Genomic DNA, 8707 nt, shown 5'->3' on the forward strand with positions numbered 1-8707 from the left:
CTTTTGGAGCAACAATAGACTTCTCTCAAATTGCACAGGCCATGCAGGTCATCCCCAGTACTACTAAGGATCACCCCAAGTGAGAACCTCAATAGTTTTCTGCTAAACTTTGAACATGGGGTTACTCTGTCCATTAGCCAGAGGAATTATGGGCCACCTACATTGGAAACCTTTTGATCAGAGAGAGCCAAGCTACATATCAAGCTGTCAAGCCTTTTGGCTGACCTGCTTACCTTGAGGTTATGAGGGCTGTATTGGAAAGTATGGGCTATATGACTGCAATCTATCACCAACAGTTTTGAAAGTATTGACACAGCACCAGTGAAATTGCCCAGACAGGCTTTTATCATGTACATGACACTACTAAGAAGTGAGGTCAAAATTGCCACTGAGGTCCTTGTAGAGCAGAATATTCCAGGATTAGAACTACCTATGTAATGATGAATCTTCCAGATCCCCAAAGGGGATATCAAGAGTTCACTTGTCCTAGCTAAAGCACTCCATCAGATGGAAATGTAAAAGAAGAGAAGAGTAGTGTTCCACCACCAGAAACAGCTAAACCATACCTCTCATTACTGAGGTCTGGAATGCTCTATGAAGATGTCCAAAGAGAAAGCCAGTACCCAAATGGGCAATCTCAGAGACTCACAGGGTGCAGGCTGTTGGAAGACTGACTGCAAAAGGTCATCCTCTAGACCAGACAGCAAGGGGACAACATTCCCCCAATGTCACCTTACTGTGCTTGGGAAGGAGAGGGGCTAAGGATTATCTATAAAGCTAATAACCCATATGAGTCAATTTGAGTCTTCTGTCCTTCCTCTCTGCCTGCCCTTCCTCCCTGCAATATTTTGCCTGCTCATATCAGCACAATCCTATGAATAGACTCATGTAACTGTGTATATAATGCTTATTATTTTACATCCTAGATTCTCAAAGTAAAGAATTCTTGCATGCCGCCACTGAAGAGTGCAGAGACATTTTCTACTCCACTGTAAGCATTTCTCTTGGAGGCATGGGGGATCCTGTCTGCACATATCCAGTTCTGATCCTGAACAAAAGGATTCGGCCAGACTAGTGCTACTCTGCCAATTGGCTATAGGCCCAGAGGAGACTGTGGACCCACAGAAAAGGTTTCAAACCCAAGCTGCACTGATTCGAGAAGAAGCTGAAAGTTACAAGTCCAGATTGCTGATAGATGCCTTAAGAAAGCTACAAAAGAGAGCTAGTGCTCAGGAGAAAAAAAGGACCTGAAGCAGGTACTCTAGACCACAAAGAAACTGTGAGTAGAACAAAAGAAAATTAACTAACTCAAGCACCAGTATAATAAGGTGTGCTAGGCTGTACTTACATGTCAGCAAGCAATTATGTGCACACCTTTTGTACATAGAACTGTACTCCCAATATAGCAAGCAGATTTACACAAAAAAATGTGCGCACAACTCTGAAGAAAAATGTGTGCAGATAAATGTTCCGCCATGCAAATCCCATGTTAATCAAGGCATTAACTATTATTCCGTAATGCAGAGAGGTGCACAGGCTGTACTCGTGTTTTCTTAACTCTGAAAATTTAAGTTAAGTTTCTAGGGTTGGTATTGGTCTATGGGACTGAACCTGCAGTTTATGATGTTCCTGTCTTTGGCATTTATGTACCTAAAATAAGATGTATGTTTTGTGATCACAAGCTCAATGAGCTAACCTGTGCCCCTAACTTATGTTTTGTATGCACAACTCTTAGGACCACAACTTATGCTCCAAACTCATATTGTGCTTCTAACTTTTATGTGAACAACATTTATGCACAGAACTCATATTTTCTGCTCAAAATGAGGTTGTTTTTAAAGCATTGCTCATGCAAAAATGCTCACGTACATGTGTATGTGGGCCGCATGTGAGCAAAATGGATTTTAAAAGCTGCAATTTATGTATGTATATGCGCATGCAGGAGTAAAAGGTACAGGGGTGGAAAAGGGGCATGGCATGGACGTTCTGAGGTGGGGCCAACTGTTACATGAGTAACTCCATATTTTAAAACCAGAGACCGCAGCATCTTGTTGTCCGCATAACCTTGTTGTTTTTCCTGAGGAGGAGCAAGGCTGAAGATCTCGCATTTTAGGGCTTACACGACAGGTTGAGAGGCCTGGATCAACTGGAGGGCTGGCAGAATGAAGAACCAGAGGGGTCTTGTTGATCTTGAGATTGACTGGGAAAACTGGTGGACTAATTGGTAAAATTGGTAATGTACTTCCCTCTGTCCTCATCTGTCTATCCCCTTCCCCCTCCCACCTCCTCCTCTTGCTTCCCCTCCTGTCTATCTCTACTCCTGTCCCTCTCCCTACTCCTAGTCCTACTTCCCCTAGCACTCCTGCCCTGCACTCCTGACCTTGTCCTCCCTTCCTCCTCTCCTCATACCTCTCTTCTCTCCCCATGGCTCTTATGCTCCATCCTCTCCTTAACACCACTCCTTCACACTCTTCCATACTCCTCCTCCACTCACCACTCCTCCATATGCCTCCTTATTCTCCACACCACCACTTGTCCAATAGACAAATGTGACAAACAAAGAAACCTTTCACACACAAAATGACAATAGAGACCAAGGAAAATGCAAATAGATAACACTAAACAGGACAACTCACTCAGTAATCATACAAAAAGCTCCAACTATCTCCACCAACTCTTCACCTCCTTCCAACACACCCTCAAAGAGGCAGCTGCAGGAAGTATATATAACAAAGATGTTGCACAATGTGCCTAAAAAATGCGAGACGCGGCTAACAGCTTGCACAGCAGCTAATGACGTATGACATGCTGACACATCGCGGAATGCGCTGACGCAGCACACAATGACATAACGTTGCTTGTGACACAAAATAAAACCTACGTGATGCAGGAGCTGGGAAATTAACCTAACCATATCCCTTTTATTTATCGAGGGTGCTATTTCTGCTATAAATATAGCATGTTGATAAATCTAGGGGGGAGTATGGCTTCTAGCATAGACCTCAGAGCAGCTGTAACTAAACTAAATGAAAGCATTTATCAAATTGTCTTTTCAATATGTAATTGAGGAACTGAGGAGCAAGACAGGATTAACCGGTGTCTTGAAGAAGTGTCACAAATGGGTAGAGCTAATAAACTGATGTTAAATATCAAGAAAACTGAGATCTTGTAAGTTTGAAGACCAGGAACCAGATCAGGAATTTTTATTTTCTTAGCTGGACAAAAGCTGTCTATTAGACATGTAATATAAAATTTGGGCATTCAAATTAATTCAGAGTAGACTATGAAGTCGCAGGTTGTCTCCGTGATAATACAGCTTTTTATCATTTGCATATGATTAGACATATGAGGCCTTATCTTATACCTAAAGCTCTGGCAATGGTTGTGCAAGGTTTGTTATTACTAGATTCAATTATTGCAGTGTGATATTTGCCAGACTCCCAAAGAAGCTGTTGTAACAGTTTCAGCTTGTTCAGCACATGGCAGCTTGAATTGTAGGAGGATTATTTATTTTATCTTTTAAAAAATATGTATGTTTGTCAATCCATAGCCCTAGGCAGCTTACAAATAAAACATACATACAGTATATACTGTATGCAATAAAATAGCACATGGCTTAACAAAATAATATATTGCCACAGCAAACAGAGTAATAGATACTGAATAGTAACAAAAAAGCACCTCAAAGATATTCTGAATACCATAAAGGGAGGTTACTACGGCAAAAAAAAAAAAAAGGCTTCAGTGAAAAAAAAAAGTGTATTTTAGATGTTTGTAAAAAAACAAGTTTTTAGACATACTTTCTGCCTTAACTGTTCAGGTAAAGAATTCAACATCACAGCCCCTGCTTCTGTAAAAATTCTATCTTGACATTCTGCTAATTGATCAATTTCATAGAAGGGATATCAAGCAAACACCTGCCAACAGATCACAGATTTCTTGTAGGTCTGCAAATTTTAAGAAGGGCACTCCTACAAGATGGTGCATCACAACAACTAAAAGCCCTATGTAACAGTGTCAAAATCTTAAACCCTTTTCCTCCACTGGACTGACATCCAAAGAAGTGACTCCAAAATAGGAATCTTATGCTCGCTTTGAGAAGAACCAGTGAGCATTTTTGCTACTGAAAGTTTGAACCATTTGAAAGGCTTTCAATACTAATACTGGCAAGCCTAAATAGGCAGAAATACAATCATCCAGTTTTGTTAGAGTAAGAGCCTTCAACATGCCTGAGGTATGGCTTTAATCTATGAAACATATGGAACTTGAGGGATGCAGCTCTGACCACAGATTTAATTTGGGCTGGAATGATAAAGTTCTACAAAGATGACTCCAAAGTTTCTGGCCTGGTCAGTTACTGGGATATTGTAGTTTAAGGGATATTGTAGCATAAGGGATAGCTGTAGGAGTTCTACTTAATATCACAATTTCTGATTTAGCAGCTTTTAATGCTACTTTATGATTTGTTAGCCAGCATTTGATGGTGTTTAAGTACAAAGTAGCAAGCACCAGTACATCAAACGTATTAGATTTGTTAGGGAAAAAAAAGAACTGAATATCATTAGGTTATGAAGATCCAAGGTGATCAAAAGCTTACAGATTGGGTTCAGATAGAGATTAAATAAAGTAACCAAAACAAGCCTGGAGGAGCACCTGTTACTAATGGAGACCCAATAAATACAATAGAGACACATTACACTCACTGAGTAAGATTGGACAGGTAAGAATGAAACCATCTTAAAACTGAACCAGAAATACTCATCTTGACGGCTGATTTATCACGATGTTATAGTTTACAGTGGCAAAAGCTGTATAAATAAGATAAATAAAGATGACAATCTACTAGCTTCACAATTAATAATAATAAAACTATAATTAATGCTACATGATGTATTCAATAATTCTTTTGAAAAAAAACCAACCAACCATGTAAATATATTGATTCTCTTTTGGAAATAAAGAGCATCAGATGGGATAATGTGAAGTCATTTTTTTTTTTTTTTTTTACATTGAGCAAAAATCGCAATTAAGAACTTATGAAACACTTCAGCTATGTTTTGATGGAGAGTGTTGGGGAAATAATATCGTAAGAGTTGAAGAGGCTGTTGTCCCTTTTTTAAAAAAAATTTTTTTTAATAGAACAGTGGACAATTTTCATTATTTTTCAATAAAAGTTTATTAGTTGGAAGATGGTTGGTTGGTTAATGATTAGAAAAATATAAGGTAATGGAATATTACCAATTGATGAATATATGGAATATGAAACCACAACCCTTTCCATAAAAAATGTTTTTCTTATCAACAAATTTTTTTCCTATCAACAGTTTTTTCAAATATAATACGTTTTTCAAAAGTATTGTTCAATACATCATGTAGCGTTAATTATAGTTTTATTTGATTGAAGCAAGTTGATTTGGATACATGATAATTATTGATTGACCAAGGTGACCATTATTCATTGTCAAGCTGGTAAATAAAGTGACCACCATGGAGAGAAGCTGAGGGGGAAGGTATGTAAGGGATAGGTGAGGAGAGACTTGCGATGGAGAAGGTACAGAGAAGGGCTACCAAAATGATAAGGGGAATGGAACAACTCCCCTATGAGGAAAGACTAAAGAGGTTAGGACTTTTCAGCTTGGAGAAGAGACGACTGAGGGGGGATATGATAGAGGTGTTTAAAATCATGAGAGGTCTAGAACGGGTAGATGTGAATCGGTTATTTACTCTTTCGGATAGTAGAAGGACTAGGGGACACTCCATGAAGTTAGCATGGGGCACATTTAAAACTAATCGGAGAAAGTTCTTTTTTACTCAACGCACAATTAAACTCTGGAATTTGTTGCCAGAGAATGTGGTTCGTGCAGTTAGTATAGCTGTGTTTAAAAAAGGATTGGATAAGTTCTTGGAGGAGAAGTCCATTACCTGCTATTAAGTTCACTTAGAGAATAGCCACTGCCATTAGCAATGGTTACATGGAATAGACTTAGTTTTTGGGTACTTGCCAGGTTCTTATGGCCTGGATTGGCCACTGTTGGAAACAGGATGCTGGGCTTGATGGACCCTTGGTCTGACCCAGTATGGCATTTTCTTATGTTCTTATCTTATAAAGGAAAAAGAAAAATATTTATAACACCCAGACAAACCACATTAGGAATAAATTGAAAATTGCTGAGTCAAAGGAAAAAGATTTTTCTGTTGCAAGATAAAGCTCAGAAGAGAGGAGATGCTTGGGGAAGAGATAGTGGAAAGGGAAAGATCTGCCAAGCTAGAGAGTCTGTGGAGAACATTGAAACCCAAATATATTGTAGACTTAAACTTGGCTGACTGATGCCAGGACCTAAAGCCAGCCTGCAGGGTTACCTGAGTTCTCTGGCTAGAGAGACTTTAAATTTGGGGGAAGAACCCTGCCAACAGTTGTTAAATATGTTTTGACTTAATTGCACTAAGTTGAGAAATTAGAAGTTCCAAGTATAAAGGCCATCATTGAAACTCCATGTGGTGCATGATATGTAAGAAGACATCCCAGCCCATTGCAAGACATCTTGACATCTTCCTGAAATTAGGCAGGTGGCAGAATTCAGTAGTATCTGCAAAGCTCTTAATGAAGAATTTGGTAAGCCACGAGTTGAGGACAGAATTTTGCCGTTTGCTGAAATCGTTTATTTCCTTTCCTAATGGCTCCAAACAGAAAACAAAGGTAAGAGTTTTCCCTTCCAAACTCACTCACCTCTCGGATCAGCAAACTATAAAATCTTTCGCATTCCCCATTTCTGCTTTGTCCAGTGGCCAGTTCTCCTATAATGGGTTCGATGGAGGAGCGTTGGCCCAGCCAGGAGAGGAGGTCTCTCTCAGCCCCCGGCCTCAAGAGGTTATGCCATCAGTTAGACACGCTTCCTCCCCAAATGCAGCATTGTCACAGGAAAATGACCTCTCTCAGTTGCCAGTGTAGGAGGGGGCTGAGGAGGTATCACTGCCTGTTCAATCTATGCAGGAGTTGGGAGTGTCTCATTTTGATTTAGAGACAGTTTCTTCAAGGCGGGAAGTCTCATCTGATGGGGTTTCTTCCACAGCCGTTCTGTCTTCTGTGGAGACCTTTCCTGTTGGTGAGTTTATCCAACTCTTTAATAATCCGGCAGATGTAATTCTGGACTCCCTATGGGACATGAAGGCCAAGTTTGGCCAGATTCTTTGTGCTTCTGAGAGGAAAATGGAAACTTTTGCTTTAAAACTCAAGCCCCAGATTTCCAGGCTTGAATTACAAGTTCAGGAGCACATGGAACAATTCTCGCACATAAAGAATGATTTGGGGAATATCCAGGGGGTTCAAACTGTTTTATTGCAGGAACAAGGGGCAATGTCTCCACGTATTGAAGCTCTGGAGAACTCTGCTAAAGAACTCAATCTTTGTATATTGAATTTTCCCAAGATTATGGGTGAATTACCCTGGATTACCTTTAAGAAATATTTAGTAGAAAATTTACATCTTGCTCCAGAGTTGCTTCCCTCTGTGAATAAGTTGGTCTTTTTGCAGTCTTCTCCTCAGTCTAATGTTATTCCTGGCCAAGAATCTCCAGTGGTTTCTTCTTTGAAATTAACGGGCTTTCTGGAATTGTCTTCCCCAGAAATTATTGAAAGAACTACTTTATTAGTTTTCTTCTTTTCTGAATCTGACATTAGTAAAATAATGGTTGCATATTTTCAGAATTTAAATGTGGATTTTCTAGGTCAAAAATTGAGAATTTTTCCTGATTTTTCATGGTTGACACAGCAAAGAAGAAATGCCTTCTTGGCTCTCAGAAAAGACACTCTGTCTTTAGGAGCTTCATATATTTTGCGTTATCCTTGCAAATGTTTTGTAAAATATTGGTCAGAGTGTTTTCTTTTCCCCCCCCCCGGAACAATTGAAATGTTTTATTGAGGCTCATAAGATAAGAACATAAGAACATGCCATACTGGGTCAGACCAAGGGTCCATCAAGCCCTGCATCCTTTTTCCAATAGTGGCCAATCCAGGCCATAAGAACCTGGAAAGTACCCCAAAACTAAGTCTATTCCATGCTACTGTTGCTAGTAATAGCAGTGTCAACTTAATAGCAGGTAATGGACTTCTCCTCCAAGAACTTATCCAATCCTTTTTTTTAAACACAGCCACACTAACTGCACTAACCACATCCTCTGGCAACAAATTACAGTGTTTAATTGTGCATTGAGTGAAAAAGAACTTTCTCCGATTATTTTTAAATGTGCCACATGCTAACTTCATGAAGTGCCCCCTATTAACATCTTCTCCTGCTCCCTTAGAGATCCAATTATCTCTTGTTATAATTATAGCAGAACTAACTCATTAGTGCATTTGCCTTAAAAATTTCTTTATATTCTCCCATATTTTCTTCTTCCTCCCTTTTTTCTGATTCTTATTTATAGGGGTTGTATATATTGTATAAAATATATACAGTATATGCAACCCCTATAAATATATACAATATATGCAACCTCTGTAAATAAGAAATATGTGTTTGTATATCCCCTGGTTACAGTTACAAAGTTTTTAATACTTTGTTTATTGAAATATTAAAAATAAAGTATAAAAAAACAATTTGGTAAACCAAAGTAAAGCAAGTTACAGTGATCTACACGGGTTAACATACCAGACTGTAAAATAGTATCGAAGTCATGTGGTTCAAGAATATACTTTACATGTCTCAGTA

Source organism: Rhinatrema bivittatum, chromosome 1, assembly GCF_901001135.1.
Source record: "Rhinatrema bivittatum chromosome 1, aRhiBiv1.1, whole genome shotgun sequence".
Classification (NCBI taxonomy): domain Eukaryota; kingdom Metazoa; phylum Chordata; class Amphibia; order Gymnophiona; family Rhinatrematidae; genus Rhinatrema; species Rhinatrema bivittatum.